The sequence below is a fragment of the Coregonus lavaretus genome, assembly GCF_964263955.1.
Source record: "Coregonus lavaretus genome assembly, chromosome: 31".
Taxonomy (NCBI): Eukaryota; Metazoa; Chordata; class Actinopteri; order Salmoniformes; family Salmonidae; genus Coregonus; species Coregonus lavaretus.
This window is the reverse complement of record NC_140018.1, coordinates 10,268,852-10,288,511: the sequence shown is the minus strand read 5'-3', so window position 1 is coordinate 10,288,511 and position 19,660 is coordinate 10,268,852.

Here is a 19,660-nt window from a genome sequence, read left to right as displayed (position 1 = left end):
GCTACGGAAGGAGTGTTGTATGGCATTGAAGCTCGTTTGGAGGTTTGTTAACACAGTGTCCAATGAAGGGCCAGATGTATACAAAATGGTGTCGTCTGCATAGAGGTGGATCTGAGTCACCAGCAGCAAGAGCAACATTTGATATACACAGAGAAAAGAGTCGGCCCGAGAATTGAACCCTGTGGCACCCCCATAGAGACTGCCATAGGTCCAGACAACAGGCCCTCCGATTTGACACATTGAACTCTATCTGAGAAGTAGTTGGTGAACCAGGCGAGGCAGTCATTTGAGAAACCAAGGCTATTTGGTCTGCCAATAAGAATGCGGTGGTTGACAGAGTCGAAAGTTTTGGCCAGGTCGATGAAGACGGCTGCACAGTACTGTCTATTATCGATCGCGGTTATAATATCTTTTAGGACCTTGAGCGTGGCTGAGGTGCACCCAAGACCAGCTCGGAAACCGGATTGCATAGCGGAGAAGGAACGGTGGGATTCGAAATGGTCGGTGTTCTGTTTGTTAACTTGGCTTTCAAAAACTTTCGAAACGCAGGGCAGGATGAATATAGGTCTGTAACAGTTTGGATCTAGAGTGTCACCCCCTTTGAAGAGGGGGATGACCGCGGCAGCTTTCCAATCTCTGGGGATCTCAGAAAAGAGAGGTTGAACAGGCTAGTAATAGGGGTTGTGACATTTTCGGCTGCTAATTTTAGAAAGAAAGGCTCCAGATTGTCTAGCCCAGATGATTTGTAGGGGTCCAGATTTTTCAGCTCTTTCAGAACATCAGCTGTCTGAATTTGTGTGAAGGAGAAGCGGGGGGGGGGGGGGGGGGATGGGGGCATGGGCAAGTTGCAGCGGAGGGTGCAGAGCTGGTGGCCGGGGTAGTGGTAGCCAGGTGGAAAGCATGGCCAGCCATAGCAAAATGCTTGTTGAAATTCTCGATTATTGTAGATTTATCGGTGGTGATAGTGTTTCCTAGCCTCAGTGCAGTGGGCAGCTGGGAGGAGGTGCTCGTATTCTCCATGGACTTTACAGTGTCCCAAAATTTTGGGAGTTAGTGCTACAGGATGCAAATTTCTGTTTGAAAAAGCTAGCCTTTGCTTTCCTAACTGCTTGTGTATATTGGTTCCTAACTGTCAGAAGCGACGTGTATGTGGTGAGTGAAGTCAAGCGCAGGACACAGAGATACTAGCAGACGTACTTTATTAATAGTAAAGAACAAACAAAAACCTCCGAACCGGGAGGAAAACACAACACACGTAATACGACAAGAGCGATGCCGATACCGCCTAGACACAAACAATAACACACAAATACCAAACGTGAGACATGGGTAAATATAGGATCTACAATCAAACATAATAGACAACAGATGTAACCACTCAAGACAGAACAAGACAAACACAGAAACATCGATCGGCAGTAGCTAGTACACCCTGGGGACGACGAACGCCGAAGCCTGCCCGAGCAAGGAGGAGGAGCAGCCTCGGCAGAATCCGTGACAGTACCCCCCCTTGACGCGCGGCCCCAGCCGTGCACCGACCCCGGACTCGGGGACGGCCAGGAGGACGCGGAGCAGGGCGAGTCGGATGACTCCGGTGGAACTCCGTCAAGAGGGAGGGATCTAGGATGTCCCTCCTAGGGACCCAGCCCCGTTCCTCCGGACCGTACCCCTCCCACTCCACGAGATACTGCAGACCCCCCATCCGACGTCTCGAATCCACGATGGAACGGACTGAGTATGCCGGAGCCCCTTCAATGTCTAGTGGGAGCGGAGGAGCCTCTCGTATCTCATTCTCCTGGAGTGGACCAGCTACCACCGGCCTGAGGAGAGACACATGGAACGATGGGTTAATGCAGTAATGTATGGGCAGTTGTAACCTATAACATACCTCGTTCAATCTCCTCAGGACTTTAAATGGCCCCACAAACCGCCGACCCAGCTTCCGGCAGGGCAGGCGAAGGGGCAGGTTTCGAGTCGAGAGCCAGACCCGATCTCCAGGTGCATAAACGACACCCTCACTGCGGTGGCGATCGGCACTCGCCTTATGCCTACTGATAGCCCTCTGCAGATGGACATGCACAGCGTTCCATGTCTCCTCCGAGCGCCGAAACCACTCATCCACCGCAGGAGCCTCGATCTGACTCTGATGCCAGGGTGACAGAACCGGCTGATACCCCAACACACACTGAAAAGGAGTAAGATTAGTGGAGGAGTGGCGAAGTGAGTTTTGGGCTATCTCTGCCCAGGGGATTTACCCCGACCACTCCTCCTTCCGGTCCTGGCAATAGGACCTCAGAAACCTACCCACATCCTGGTTTACTTTCTCCACCTGCCCATTACTCTCAGAGTGAAAACCCGAGGTAAGGCTAATCGAGACCCCCAAACATTCCATAAACGCCCTCCAGACTCTAGAGGTGAACTGGGGACCCCGATCAGACACTATATCTTCAGGCACCCCGTAGTGCCGGAAGACGTGGGTAAACAAGGTGTCGGCCGTTTGTAGGGCTGTAGGGAGACCTGGCATTGGAATGAGACGGCAGGCCTTAGAAAACCGATCCACAACGACCAAGATCGTGGTATTCCCCTGGGAGGGGGGAAGGTCCGTGACAAAGTCCACCGATAGGTGAGACCACGGCCGTTTTGGAACGGGTAGAGGTTGTAACTTCCCTCTGGGCAGGTGTCTAGGTGCCTTACACTGAGCGCACACCAAACAGGAAGAAACGTAAACCCTCACGTCCTTAGCCAAGGTGGGCCACCAGTACTTCCCGCTAAGGCAGTGCACCGTTCGACCAATACCCGGATGACCAGAGGAGGGTGACGTGTGAGCCCAATATATCAGTCGATCACGGATCTCGAGCGGCACGTACTTCCGCCCCTCTGGACACTCAGGAGGAGTAGGGTCTGTACGTAACGCCCGCTCGATCTCCGCATCGACCTCCCACACCACCGGTGCCACTAGACAAGACTCCGGAAGTATGGGAGTGGGCTCAATGGACCTCTCGTCTGTGTCATATCGCCGGGACAGGGCGTCTGCCTTCACGTTCTGTGACCCTGGTATATACGTGAGCTTAAATACAAACCGGGCAAGAAACATGGCCCACCTAGCCTGACGAGGGTTCAGTCTCCTCGCTGCCCGGATGTACTCCAGGTTACGATGGTCAGTCAGAATGAGGAAAGGGTGTTTAGCCCCCTCAAGCCAATGCCTCCACACCTTCAGGGCTTGAACCACTGCTAGCAGCTCCCTGTCCCCCACGTCATAATTACGTTCCGCCGGACTGAGCTTCTTAGAATAAAAGGCACAGGGACGGAGTATAGGAGGCATGCCCGAGCGTTGAGACTGTACAGCACCAATCCCCGCCTCGGATGCATCCACCTCAACTTGGAACGCCAAAGAGGGGTCCGGATGTGCCAGCACCAGAACGAGGTAAACAGGTCCTTCAGATGTCTAAACGCCCTGTCCGCCTCAGCCGACCACTGCAAACGCACTGGGCCCCCCTTTAGCAGGGAGGTGATGGGAGCTGCTACCTGTCCAAAACCCCGGATAAACTTCCGGTAGTAATTGGCAAAACCCAAAAACCGCTGCACCTCCTTAACCGTGGTGGGAGTCTGCCAATTACGCACGGCTGAAACGCGGTCAATCTCCATCTCCACCCCTGACGCGGACAACCGATGTCCCAAGAAGGAGATGGACTCCTGGAAAAACAGGCATTTCTCCGCCTTCACATACAAGTCATGCTCCAACAGCCTACCCAACACCCGACACACCAGGGACACATGCTCGGCTCGTGTAGCGGAGTATATTAGAATGTCATCAATATACACCACTACACCATGTCCATGCAAATCCCGGAAAAATCTTGTCCACAAATGATTGGAAGACTGAAGGAGCATTCATTAACCCGTATGGCATGATGAGATACTCATAGTGACACGAGGTGGTACTAAATGCTGTTTTCCATTCATCTCCCTCCCTAATGTGCACCAGGTTGTAAGCGCTCCTGAGATCCAATTTTGTGAAGAATCGCGCCCCGTGTAATGACTCCGTCATACTCGCAATCAGAGGGAGAGTATAACTGTATTTAATGTTAATCTGATTGAGACCACGGTAATCAATACACGGGCGCAAACCCCCATCCTTCTTCTTCACAAAAAAGAAACTCGAGGACGCAGGAGAAGTGGATGGCCGTATGTATCCCTGTCCCAGAGATTCGGTGACGTATGTCTCCATAGCCGCCGTCTCCTCCTGAGACAGAGGATACACATGACTACGCGGAAGTGCAGCGCCTGCCTGGAGGTCTATCGCACAATCCCGCTGTCTATGAGGTGATAATTGAGTCGCCCTCTTCTTACTGAAGACGATTGCCAAATCTGTATACTCAGGAGGAATGTGCAGTGCGGGCATTTGGTTCGGACTTTCCACCGTTGTTGCCCCTACGGAAACACCTATACACCGCCCGACACACTGATCAGACCATTCCCTGAGAGCCCTCTGTTGCCATGAAATGTTGGGGTCATGAGATATTAACCAGGGAAGCCCCAACACCACAGGAAACGCAGGAGAGTCAATCAAATACAACTGTATAATCTCCTCATGACCCCCCTGCGTCTTCATCTTAAGTGGCGCTGTGATCTCCCTAATCAATCCCGACCCCAAAGGGCGGCTGTCTAGGGCATGGATGGGGAAGGGCACATCAACTGGTATAAGGGGAATCCCTAACTTATACGAGAAACTGCGTTCAATAAAATTCCCAGCTGTGCCTGAATCGACTAGCGCCTTATGCTGGGAGTGAGGAGAAACCTCGGGAAACACAACTTGGATACACATGTGTACAACAGAGAGCTCTGGGTGAGTGGGGCGCTTACTCACCTGGAATAACTCATCAGTGCGTGGCCTGCTGCCTCGATCCCTAGGAGACCATCCCCAGCACCGAACCGCAGTGTGTCCTCTGCGGCCACAGTTGGTGCAGGGGACGGCCTCTGTCCTGGTCTCTCTCTTCTTCTCTCTAGCACCAGCACCCCCGAGCTCCATAGGGCTCGGCTCGGAGGTGCTGGGGGATGGAATGGACGGCCCCAGCTCCGGACGTCCGTGGGTAGCCAACAGGGTATCCAGACGAATCGACATGTCCACCAGCTGATCGAAACTTAGGTTGGTGTCCCTGCAGGCCAACTCTCGGCGAACGTCCTCCCTTAGGCTGCACCTATAGTGGTCGATGAGGGCCCTCTCATTCCATCCCGCATTGGCAGCCAGAGTCCGGAAATCCAGTGCGAATTCCTGCGCGCTCCTCTTCCCCTGTCTGAGGTGGAACAGACGCTCCCCCGCCGCTTTCCCCTCTGGGGGATGATCGAAAACCGCCCTGAAGCGGCGGGAGAACTCCGCATAACTGACTGTAGCGGCGTCTATTCCCCTCCACTCGGCGTTGGCCCACTCCAGTGCCTTGCCGGACAGACAGGAGATGAGGGCAGAAACGCTCTCGTATCCCGAGGGCGGAAACGCTCTCGTATCCCGAGGGCGCCGGGTGGATGGTTGCCAGGTAGAGTTCTACTTGAAGCAGGAAACCCTGACACCCTGCCGCGGTGCCATCATAAGCCCTCGGGAGCGATAGCCGAATCCCACTGGACTCCGGAGATGGAACGATGGGTATGGCTGATGGTGGTGGTATTGTTGGAGGAGGTGTGGGCAAACCTCCTCTCTCCCATCGGCTCAAGGTGTCCATCACCTCTTGCATGGCGGTGCCCAGTCTCTGGATCATGGCGTCTTGGTGGATTACGCGCTCCTCCAGTGATCCCGTTGGCACCGCTGATCCTGCTGACTCCATGTAGGGTGTGTTATTCTGTCAGAAGCGACGTGTATGTGGTGAGTGAAGTCAAGCGCAGGACACAGAGATACTAGCAGACGTACTTTACTAATAGTAAAGAACAAACAAAAACCTCAGAACCAGGAGGAAAACACAACACACGTAATACGACAAGAGCGATGCCGATACCGCCTAGACACAAACAATAACACACAAATACCAAACGTGAGACATGGGTAAATATAGGATCTACAATCAAACATAATAGACAACAGGTGTAACCACTCAAGACAGAACAAGACAAACACCGAAACATCGATCGGCAGTAGCTAGTACTCCGGGGGCGACGAACGCCGAAGCCTGCCCGAGCAAGGAGGAGGAGCAGCCTCGGCAGAATCCGTGACACTAACTTCCCTGAAAAGTTGCATATCGCGGGGGCTATTCGATGCTAATGCAGTACGCCACAGGATGTTTTTGTGCTGGTCAAGGGCAATCAAGTCTGAGGAGAACCAGGGGCTATATCTGTTCTTAGTTCTGATTTTTTTGAATGGGGCATGCTTATTTAAGATTGAGAGGAAAGCACATATAAATAACAACCAGGCATCCTCTACTGACAGAATGAGATCGATATCCATCCAGGATACCTGGGCCAGGTCAATTAGGAAGGCCTGCTCGCTAAAGTGTTTTAGGGAGTGTTTGACAGCGATGAGGGGTGGTCTTTTGACCGCGGACCCATTACGGACGCAGGCAATAAGGCAGTGATCGCTGAGATCCTGGTTGAAGACAGCGGAGGTGTATTTAGAGGGTAAGTTAGTCAGGATGATATCTATGAGGGTGCCCATGTTTACGGATTTAGGGTTGTACCTGGTAGGTTCCTTGATCATTTGTGTGAGATTGAGGGCATCTAGTTTGGATTTTAGGATGGCCGGGGTGTTAAGCATATCCCAGTTTAGGTCACCAAGCAGTACGAACTCTGAGGATAGCTGGGGGGCAATCAATTCACATATGATGTCCAGGGCACCACTGGGGGCTGAGGGGGTTCTGTAGCAAGCGGCAACAGTGAGAGACTTATTTCTGGAAAGGTGGATTTTTAGAAGTAGGAGCTCAAACTGTTTGGGCACAGACCTGGATAGTATGATAGAGCTCTGCAGGCTATCTCTACAGTAGATTGCAACTCCATCCCCTTTGGCAGTTCTATCGAGACGGAAAATGTTGTAGTTGGGGATGGACATTTCTTCCTAAGCCAGGATTCAGACACTGCTAGAACATCAGGGTTGGCAAGGTGTGCTAATGCAGTGAATAACTCAAACTTAGGAAGGAGGCTTCTGATGTTAACATGCAAAAAGCCAAGGCTTTTACGGTTACAGAAGTCAACAAATGATGGCGCCTGGGGAGTAGGAGTGATATTGGGGGCTGCAGGGCCTGGGTTAACCTCTACATCACCAGAGGAACAGAGGAGGACTAGAATAAGGATACGGCTAAAGGCTTTAAGAACTGGTCTTCTAGTGTGTTGGGTACAGAGAATAAAGGGGGCAGATTTCCGGGCGTTGTAGAAAAGATTCAGGGCATTATGTACAGACAAGGATATGGAAGGATAAGAGTACAGTGGAGGTAAACCTAAGCGTTGGGTAAGAATGAAAGAGATAGCATTACTGGAAGCACCGATTGAGCCGGTCTCCGCGTGTATGGGGGGTGGAACAAAGGAGCTATTTGAGGCAGTTTGAGAGGGACTTGGGGCTCTACAGTGAAATTGTATAATAATAACTAACTGGAACAGCAATAGGCAAGGCATATTGACATGGGAGAGAGGCATAAAGCAATCACAGGTGTTATTCGAGAGAGCTAAGAAAACAACTGGTAATGGCGTTGAAAGTTTGGGCTGAGGCTAAACAGATAAAACAGGACAGGGTACCGTGTAAAGGAACAGTCCAGCAGGCATCAGCTGTGCAGCTGAGTGATCATAAGGTCCAGTGAACAGCAATGTGAGTCCGAGAGCAGTTCAAATTGGTGCTTCAGCACAATGAGCAGGAAGCACGGTTGTTGAATTGCATGTGCTAGCGGGCCGGGGCTAGCAGATGGATCTTCGTGGTCGTCGCAACGGAAAGCCTGTTGAAACCACAGACGATTACATCGGCAGACCAGTCGTGATGGATCGGCGGGGCTATGTGTCGACACTAGGTGGTCCCGTCCAGTTGACAGTGAGGTAGATAGCCGGGAGATTGGCCTGACTCGAGGCTAGCTCAAGGCTGATTAGCCAACCACAACATCCATTCGGTTGCAGCTAGCTAGTTAAAGGTCCAGTGATTCAGTGATTCCGGCAGAAAATCCGATACGTTCTGGGTCAATAACGCGCTGTGCAGACTTGCCGATAATAGTCCAGGCTAGAGCTGGCTGTGGCTAACGGTGGCTAATAGCAAGTAGCTAGTTAGCTGGCTATTCCCGTCCGGTAGACAGAGAGGTAGATAGCCGGGATATTTGCCTGGCTCGAGGTTAGCTCAAGGCTAACTGGTGCTTGCTTCGGGGGCAGTGGTGATTAGCCAACAGCAACATCCATTCGGTTGCGTCTAGCTGGTTGCGATCCGGTGTTTAGTTCCAGTGATTCAGTTATTCTGGCAGAAAATCCGATGTTCTGGGTGAAAACCGCTAACGGTGGCTAATAGCAAGTAGCTAGTTAGCTGGCTAGCTAGTTTCAACTGGAGATTCTAGATAAAAGGTAAGTAAATAATAGAATCTGTTCCACATTGAGTGAGGCGGGTTGCAGGAAAGTATATTTAGTAGAAGGATGAAAAGTGTGATAGGGGAATATATACAAAAAAGACAAAAAAATGGAAAAAAACAGGCTATTTACACGGACACACAAGAGTACACGACCGCACTGCTACGCCATCTTGGATCATGTTTTGAATGACTGGCTGTCCTGCCAGACACTGATACCCTATGAGAATGGTAAACCATGCTTTGTTTCATATCTGTCCCCAAACTAATCTGGCTCTTCCATGACCTTGCGAAGGCAAACACAGTGTGATATTGGGAGTTTGAGCTTGGAGGTGACCAAGGACACAGGACACAGGTAAGGGCTGTGTGTATGTTGTGTGTTGTGTGTTGTGTGTGTGTGTGTGTATACGGGGGGCCAGTATGAAAAATGTATGCACTCACTAATTGTAAGTCGCTCTGGATAAGAGCGTCTTCTAAATGACTAAAATGTAAATTGGATCACAAAAAAAAAAAATGGTGTGTGAAAGAGTGCTAACTGTGTGCGTGCGTGTCTGTTGGTGCGTGAATGCCTGTTCATCTGTCTGTTTGTGAGTGTGCGCCTGTTCGTCTCTCTGTTCGTCTGTTTGTGTGTGTGTGCGTGTGTGCCTGTTCGTCTGTTTGTGTGTGTGCGTGTGTGTCTTTCTGTGTGCAGGTTATAAATGTTTATTGTCCCAGAGATAATTCTAAAATTGCGTCGTGATGAGAAAGATTCACATGGGCTTGCAGGCTGAATATTGGATTTTCCAAAAAGTCAATAGAGGGCTTAATCATTAAAGTTCATAAATATTCTCTCCCCTCAAACCTATTTCAAGTCTTGCATTTTCCTATCGCTTTGGCTGTGGCTTTTTTATTATTTACAGTATTGTGCTGACACATACTCTTCTGCCGTGTGGTCTCCCTTATGAAACTGAAAAATGGAAAGATGGTAATAACATACAGACAGCTCTATCAAAACACATTCATTTCCCCACTCTTTCTCTCCTCCTCCTGACTCCCCAATAACATTTTCAGAAATATTGTACACGGTTTCTGTCAAGGGTTTTTGCAAGAGCTGGACTTTCGAATTGAATTGTATCGTTTTCCTTGAGGTTACATTTTAGTTAGTCTATATAGTAGTAGATAGTAGTAGATATGGTAAAAATTAGTTTATTTTTTTTTACAGTCCATTTTAAATACCATCCACCTCATACACATAGTCTGTAGACTACCCTGTGATTTTCAGACATTTCTCTTAAAGTTGTTAGATAAATTGTCAAAATCTTTCAACAAGCATTTAGAAACCCACTAACATTCAGGTAACTGGCAAAATAAAGGAAACACCAACATAAAGTGTCTTAATAGGGTGTCTGGAACTCTATTGCAGGGATGCGACTGCATTCTTCCACGAGAAATTCCATAATTCGGTGTTTTGTTGATGGTTGTGGAAAATGCTGTCTCAGGCGCAGCTCCAGACAGAATGATCACTAGAAATAGACGTTGATTTCTGACGCTTGAAAAGGTCCCGAGAACGTCGATATACACTGAGTATGCCAAACATTAGGAACACCCCTTTTGCCCTCGTTGGGGCATGGACTCTACAAGGTGTTGAAAGCGTTCAACAGGGATGCTGGCCCATATTAACTCCAAAGCTTCTCACAGTTGTGTCAAGTTGGCTAGCTGTCCTTTGGGTGGTGGACCATTCTTGATACACACGGGATTCTGTTGAGCATGAAAAACCCAGCAGCGTTGCAGTTCTTGACACAAACCGGTGCGCCTGGCACCTACTATCATACCCCGTTCAAAGGCCCTTAAATATTTTGTCTTGCCCATTCACCCTCTGAATGGCACACATACACAATCCAATTCAATAAGGGATCATAGCTTTCACCTGGATTCACCTGGTCAGTCTATGTCATGGTGTTCTTAATGTTTGTATACTCAGTGTACGCCTTCCTCTACGCTCACCCCAAAAATGAAAAATGATTGCCCAGCACTGGGCGCGAACTAATGACGCTCAGCGCCGGAGTGCGCTGCTTAGACCACTGCGATACGGCAGTTCACAATGCTTTAGCAAGCTGCGAGAATACTGAGAATACTGATGATACCTGATGGTAATAGTCGTTTTTTATTATTTTGTGTTAAGCCTTCCCCAAACCATAGCCCTAACCTTAACCACTCGGAATGGATGCCTAAACTGGTAACCTTTGAGTTGTTTCTGTTTTAACCCTGTTACCACTCAGAATTAACCCTGTAACCATGCGGAATTGTGACAAAAATAGACGCTCACCCATAATATGTCGAATTTCGAAGGGAAACTATGAGATCTTGTTGCTACAGAATCTCCCACAACTGTTCAATTGGGTTGAGATCTTGTGACTAAGACAGCCATGGAATATGGTTTACATCGTTTTCATGCTCATCAAACCATTCAGTGACCACTCGGGCCCTGTGGATGGGGGCATTGTCATCCTAGGCATGGTAGCCAAAATAATGGCCAAAATAATGTCCTGCCCAGCGTTTTTATACATGAACCTAAGCATGATGAGAAGTTAATTGCTTAATTAACTCAGGAACCATACCTGTGTGGAAGCACCTACTTTCAATATACTTTGTATCCCTCATTTACTCAAGTGTTTCCGAAATTTTGACAGTTACCTGTATATTCCAACCCCATAGCACCTCTTTAAACCTAATTCCACTGATGTGCCTCAGCCTCATGTTCCAGTATCTCTTTCCCTTCGATGAACACTGAGGTGGTGACTGTGCTGCTGCTGGTAGGCAGTGGTACATCTCCTATCTGTCAGTCCATTGTGAAGATATCTCCCCCTCCGTTTGCAGCTCCTCATTGTCTCTCATTATTTACCGAACAGCAAGCCTCTAAACCCAGATAGACAGGCAGGAGAGACCTGCTTTGTATTTGTCTACGCCTGTGCACTGAAGGGAGAGGAGTAAGTGTGTGTGTGTGTGTGTGTGTGTGTGTGTGTGTGTGTGTGTGTGTGTGTGCGCACCTTCATCCAATTACGTCAAATCCCGAAGTGCAACTATGAGATCAAGTTGCAGTGTGTGTGTGTGTGTGTGTTCATGCATCTCTGTGTGTTTATATGTGCATGCTCTCCTCCCTTCTAGTAGAGGAAGCAGTAAAGACATTTTACTTCTATTCTCCACGCCGGCCATGCCAAGACCAAGTTAATTACTTTATTTATGAGGGAGGGAGGCGAGAGGAGCGAACGGTGAGAAAAAATGGAGACTTAGCATTGTTACTTGCCCAGCTAGAGTGGCGTCCCAGGGACATTAACACAATGGATAGGGCTGGGTAGCGCTGTCCTGGATTGATTAACCTAGAGATAAGAGAGAAGCTCAGGAACACACACACAAGCACACAAGTTTCAAGTTTCATTAGTCGTATGTACAGGATACACATGGTATACACCGTCCAACGAAATGCTTACTTGCAGGTTCCTTCTCGACAACGCAACAACAATTAGAAATAATCAAAGATGAGAATAAGAACGTAAAGTAAATGGCTCATTAGAATATAATACATATTTTAGTCTAATATCAACACATGTATCAGGGAAGGGGGGATTGAGGGGCAAGTATTTAAATTGTGCAGTATTAGCAATAGTAAATAGTAAAGCAATAGTCAGAGAAAGTCCAGTCACCCAAGTCATAGTCCAGTCACCCAAGTCATAGACTGTTCTCTCTGCTACCGCACAGCAAGTGATACCGGAGCGCCAAGTCTAGGACCAAAAGGCTCCTTAACAGCTTCTACCCCCAAGCCATAAGACTGCTGAACAATTCATCAAATGGCCACCTGGACTATTTACATTGACCCCCCCCCCCCCCCCTTTGTTTTTACACTGCTGCTACTCGCTGTTTATTATCTATGCATAGTCACTTTACAAATTACCTTGACTAACCTGTACCCCCGCACATTGACTCGGTATTGGTACCCCCCGTACATAGCCTCGTTATTGTTATGTAATTTTCTTGTGTTACGTTTGTATTTTATTTTTTTACTTTAGTTTATTTAGTAAGTATTTTTTAAACTCTATTTCTTGAACTACATTGTTGGTTAAGGGCTTGTAAGTAAGCATTTCACGGTAAGGTCTACACCTGTTGTATTCAGCACATTGATGATTTGAAATAAGAGTCTGGTAGCAGCAGTTGTGATGTGTGTGTAGCATGCATTTGTGTGTGTGTTTGTGTGTGTGTGTATGTGCTTGTTTGTGTGCTTGTTTTCTGCTAAGGTGCTGAAATTCAGTGCAGGTGGTCAGTCCAGTTTAAGTGTTCAAAGTCTGATGGTTTGCAGATAGAAACTCTGAAACACATCAATTTGGATCAGGAGTTTTTCTAATAGTTAAAGACTGCAATTTGGGCCCATTTAATTTCCTTTTCATTTTATTGTGTAGTCCACTCAGTAACATGCCAGTGTTGTCCAGGGATAATTTCTACTGGTCAGGTCATGTCATCGTGGTCATCATCAGCTGCTCAGCCCCTCAAACATCTTGTCTTTGATGACTGTCCCCACCATCCCAGTTTATACTAAAGCATTGAGCTTGTAAGGCAGGCAGCAGACAGGACAGATGCCTCTCAGGGGGCAGTATTCACTGTGGTGCTGTAAGAACAGCAGGTACCCTGATTTAATATTCCATATTTATTCTGGAGAGGAGGCACTGGCACACACACACACACACACACACACACACACACACACACACACACACACACACACACACACACACACACACACACACACAGAGACTCAGAGGCAATGTCCCTGAGGTGATCTCTATACAGAGAATGCTTCTGTGTGTGTGTGTGTGTGTGTGTGTGTGTGTGTGTGTGTGTGTGTGTGTGTGTGTATGTGTGTGTGTGTGTGTGTATGTGTGTGCCTGTGTGTGTGTGTGTCTACGCAAGTGTATATGTATGTGGTCATGCCACTAGTACCTGAAGACTGCCACTACATCAGAATGAATGACACCGCCGTCAGTGCCTGACCTTCTCATAATTCTGGGCCATTGAGAGGGGGCTTGGCTGAGAAATCTGCTGTGGAATTATTCTTTATGAAAAAAATGGACTGCTGAAGCGTCGTTATCCTGCCCTTTGATGTAATGGGCTCTGATTCTTAGGGTCCGGGTAATCACATGCAAAATGCATAGGGGCCAGTGTAAGACAAAGTCTGCTCTCCTGTTCCTCTACGTGGCAATTTGGAGATGTAAGAGATGAGCCTTGTAGCATACATCAAGCTTACATCCACTCTGAGTAGAAGGGCATCAAACGTGGCAAACACATCAATATGAAACCAAGTTCTCAGCTCCCTTAATTTAGGGCGCCTGTGCTGTTGCTGTCCTGGTTATGATGAATAGAAGCAACCACAGACGCTAGCACGCTCACACTCAATCTCAGCACCTTAGCAGAAAACAAGCACACAAACAAGCACACACACACACACACAAACACACACACACTCACACACACAGAAGCATACGGGCCAATTTACTACCTCCGTATGGCCGTCGTCCCTGGGTCCTCGCGACACTGCTGAGTGGCTCCTTTTAAAGGCCTGCATTTGAAAAAAGAAATAAAATGGGCATGAAGATGTAGTACAGCCATTTTGTTTTCTCCAGGCACAGTGATCAGGAACACACAACGTAGGCCCTGTGTTCATTATGAAGACATGAGGTGCTAAATATGCTTTCAAATGGTTACCTACTGTATGTTGATCCAAATATAGGGGTGTAACGATTCGTTTTAACAACGATTCGATTTGTATCACGATTCGTGGTTGTCGATACGATTCAAGGACGATATTGGTTCATTTAGAACGATACGATCCGAAACGATTCAGTGACTTGAAATCGATTCAGTAACCTTTTAGCCAAAAATTCAACCAGTGTGACTGAAATAAATACCTGGATACTGGACAGTGCAGGTGAAGTTTCCTAGATTCCTGTTTCTTGTAAGGACCGCAATGGTGGCTTGATAATTTCTCGCTCGTCGGCTTCTCCTCTGTCGTCCGCCATGCTATGTTTTGTTGTCTTTGCGCCTTTGCGCTGCTGCTGGCGCGGGGCGATGACGTCACGGATAGGCAGACTGAATCGAGTAATGTTTAAAGCCTTTATCATTAAAAGTGCTAAGAAAAAACATCCATATAAAGTCTGACGTGCTTAAATCCAATGGGTTATTTCCTAGTATCGATACAATCGATTTATTACATTTTAAAACGATGTTAGATTGATATATGTTGTCCAAAAGGCCAACTCGCCGAGCACAGATCGATGTAGTTGGATCATAGGAATATAAATCGATACATCGATGTAGTAGATGGATCGTTACACCCCTAGCCAAATACGTCAAATCCCGAAGTGCAACTATGAGATCAAGTTGCAGTGTGTGTGTGTGTGTGTGTGTGTGTGTGTGTGTGTGTTCACAGCAAAGTGAAACTAATATCCAAACATGAAGCCCCCCAGAGCCTGTTTGAGTCGATTTCTCTCTGAGAGGCAGATGCAATCAAGCTCCACTGTAAGATGATGAAGTGACATTTGACTAAAACTCTCTACAAAGCAGCTGGCTAATGCTAGCGCAAACATACCGTGGCACCTGTCATAGCCATCACAGTGGGTGTAGATGTCACTGTATTCAGCTCTGGATTGATAAGTGGGTCCAGTTTAGACTGGCTTTTCAATTAGTCTACCGGTAGTCTCTCTTACTTAGCCGTGCGTCTTGAAGCAGGTACATTAGACTACTACAGCTGATGGGAAAGTGGTTCCAATGACTCAGTCCATTAGAGCATAGTGTTGTTTGCAACATAATGTTTCTCAGATATGCTTGATCATATGCTGTAGCTGCCGTGGCGGTCGGTGCCGTTTAAGATGAGGGAGGATGATTACAAAAATGTATGACCATGGCCTTATTTCGATTACAGCATATTAGATGACTTCCATTCATATTCCATTCACCCAACTCAATGTAACATCGATAGGTTTAGGCTACTACATGATACTCAAATTTTCCCTGTACCCATCATGAGGTTGCTAAAACCTAGCTTATGAATGAAAGTTTACAATGTAGGTGCACAGGTCGAGAGAATTTTGAGTAATCAAGGTGACAGACATTGACACATTGAATACCGCCTTGCACACTCTTGCCTTCAACCAGCTGATCTAGGGTGTAATCATTAGTCCAACAGTTGAAAATGAGAGTTTCTATTGGACAAATTCAGGTATGTGTATCCCCATTTCGTTACGTTTGCTTCCGTTTAAGAATTTTTTTTCAACAGAATCGGTGGAATGAATACACCCCGGATCACACGCAAACACAGTTCACTTTCATAGCAGCCACATAGAAACAGCATGATCCCTTTACTCGTTGTACATATAATTCCTTCTCGCAACTATCTACGCGCTCTCCTCCTCTCACCTTTTCCCTTCGCTTGTGGACTTCAGTGCACAACAACACATAAGCTGTGAAAAAAACTTTACACACAGCCTACGTCGTTGTCACGTCATAGTCAACTACTAGAACTAACGCATTAGTAAACCCGCTACAATCATGCAGTAAAGTGTACAGTCAGAAAGCAGTTTAGCAGTTACACCGGCGGGCCACGGTGGCAATAAATTAATAAAACCAAAAGCTTACCTTGACTTGGAAGAGCTACAGTGTTGCATAGCCATAGCCAGCTAGCTAACATAGCATCCGTCTCTGTTTGAGACGGGTGTTTTATTTTTTATTGAATATTAAAACATACAATCTACCTGCAGTGAAGTCGCTCAACATTTACATTACATTCAGTCATCTAACCGTCTCCTGTCCAGAGCGACCCACAGGAGCAACCAGGGTCAAGCGCCGCTCCCAAGGGCACGTCAACAGATCTCCCACCAAGTCAAAACGGGGACCCGAACCAGCGACCTATCGGCCACCGGTCTAAGCTCCCAACCGCCAGGCCACCAACCATCCAAGATCCCCCCACAGTTCCCCGAGAGCTGCCCTTCAACCATCCGAGCCCCCCCCATATGTTGTCATAATCACTGTGTAAGTCTATGGAAGGAGGTAAGAACCATGAGCCTCCTATGTTTTGTATTGACGTCAATGTACCAAGAGGAGGACGGAAGCTAGCTGTCCTCCGGCTACACCATGGTGCTACCCTACAGAGTGCTGCTGAGGCTACTGTTGGCGTTCATTGCAAAACAGTGTGTTTTAATCAATTATTTGGTGATGTGAATATATTTAGTATAGTTTTATCTAAAAAGGATAACTTCTTTAATGTTTTACTATTTTTATTTTTATGAAATTCACTGAGGAGGATGGTCCTCCCCTTCCTCCTCTGAGGAGCCTCCACTGTGTAGCTGTAAGTCATTGCTAGACACACGGGAAACTGTTGAGCGTGAAAAACCCAGCAGCGTTGCAGTTCTTGACACAAACCGGTGCGCCTGGCACCTACTACCATACCCCTTTCAAAGGCATGTATTTTTTCACTGTCTTTTTTGCCATTTATGAATGTGTTATTCAATGCGTTTCAATGGGCTATAGTAGTAAAGGCCAAATTCAATATTTTGTCAAATATCTTTTGTATATATTGTTTTAGATACCTACATTTGAAAATCAAATAGCTAAATGATCCATGGTATGGCCATCTTAAAACAATTCCATACATTAGCTTAGAACCCAGAAACAACTGGAGTTTGTCCACCTCTTACCCCCACATACCAACTATTACATTTACTATCACAACAAGTTAGGTTTTGTCCTTTACCTCTACTTGCTTCAATCAATCTATCAACATACAATGCTGAGTGTACAAAACATTAAGAACACCTACCTTATATTGAGTTTGTCCCCACCTCTTCTTTTGCCCTCAGAACAGCCTTAATTTGTCGGGGCATGGACGTGTAGAAAGCTTTCACATGGATGCTGGCCCATGTTGACTCCAATGATTCCCACAGTTGTGTCAAGTTGGCTGGATTTCCTTTGATACACACGGGAAACTGTTGAGCGTGAAAAACCCAGCAGCGTTGCAGTTCTTGACACGAACCGGTGCGCCTGGTACCTACTACCATACCCCCTTCAAAGGCACTTAAATCTTTTGTCTTGCCCATTCGTCCTCTGAATGGCACACGTACACAATCCACATCTCAATTGTCTCAACGCTAAAAAATCCTTCTTTAACCTGTCTCCTCCCCTTCATCCACACTGATTGATGTGGATTTAACAAGTGACATTAATAAGGGATCATAGCTTTCACCTGGATTCACATGGTCAGTCTATGTCTTGGAAAGAGCACTCAGTGTATATTACCTCTACTTTTATATTTTATAGATGCATCATGTGAGTAAGGATCCCTTGTCATAAAGTTGACAAAATAAGTGTCAGCTATCGTTCCCGTGCCAGTTTGGACATGTGAAACTTATCTTCTTCAAGTTGTCCCCAGTTAAGATAATAACACCAATTAGGTATTCAGGTCCAGTAAGTGATGAGCTGTTGTTATCTCCACACATGAACAAGGTTTCTTTCTCCTCAGCCCCTTCATTAACAGGCTACACACCACTGCAGAGCAGTGGGCTGGCACACACAGAGACATGCATCTACAGCAGCTGACTCACACACACACACACACGCACACACACACACACACACACATTCCAGCATCCTTGCACACATAAAGACATGCATCTGTAGCTCAGATAAGAAGACACATAGGCTGTTCACACACCAATGTCCTTGCACGTATATAAAGACACGTAAACAAAAACACGTAAATAAAAACATGTATACAAAGACACGTAAACAAAGACATGTATACAAAGACACGTAAACAAAGACATGTATACAAAGACACATAAACAAAGACATGTATAATAATAAAATAATAATGGCACCGGAGAGGATGGCTGCCGTTTTACAGCCCTCTAACCAATTGTACTATTATGTGTGTTTTTCCGCGTTATTTGTAATTTATTTTGTACATAATGTTTCTGCCATCGTCTCTTATAACCAAAAAGAGCTTCTGGATATCAGGACAGCGATTACTCACCTCGTATTGGACAAATAATTTTTCTTCAACGAGGCGGCCGCGAAGGATATCCTACAGACACCCGACAAGGCCCAAATCCCCGTCATTCGCATGAGGAAGAGACGGAGATATCGTGGAAGTAGGTCGGGGTGCCTTGTAAGGATCCGACGGCGAGCGAGTAAACTGCCGCTCCCATCAATCCTATTAGCCAATCTTCAATCATTGGAAAATAAATTTGATGACCTAAGATTACGGTTATCCTACCAATGGGACATTAAAAACTGTAATATCTTATGGTTCACCGAGTCGTGGCTGAACGATGACATGGATAATATACAGCTAGCGGGCTATACGCTACATCGGCAGTATAGAATGGCTGACTCCGGTAAGACAAGGGGTGGTGGTCTGTGTATATTTGTAAACAACAGCTGGTGCACAAAATCAAATACTAAGGAAGTCTCAAGGTTTTGCTCGCCTGAGGTAGAGTATCTTATGATAAGCTGTAGACCACACTATTTACCAAGAGAGTTTTCATCTATATTTTTCATAGCTGTCTATTTACCACCACAAACCAATATTGGCATTAAGATTGCACTGAATGAGCTGTATAAGGCCATAATTCAACAGGAAAACGCTCATCCAGAGGCAGCGCTCCTAGAGGCCGGGGACTTTAATGCAGGGAAACTTAAATCCGTTCTACCTAATTTCTACCAGCATGTTAAATGTGCAACCAGAGGAAAAAAAACTCTAGACCACCTTTACTCCACACACAGAGACGCATACAAAGCTCTCCCTCGCCCTCCATTTGGCAAATCTGACCATGACTCTATCCTCCTGATTCCTGCTTATAAGCAAAAACTAAAGCAGGAAGCACAAGTGACTCTGTTAATAAAAAAGTGGTCAGATGACGTAGATGCTAAGCTACAGGACTGTTTTGCTAGCACAGACTGGAACATGTTCCGGGATTCTTCAGATATCATTGAGGAGTACACCACATCAGTCACTGGCTTCATCAATAAGTGCATCGATGATGTCGTCCCCACAGTGACCGTACGTACATACCCCAACCAGAAGCCATGGATTACAGGAAACTGAGCTGAGCTAAAGGGTAGAGCTGCCG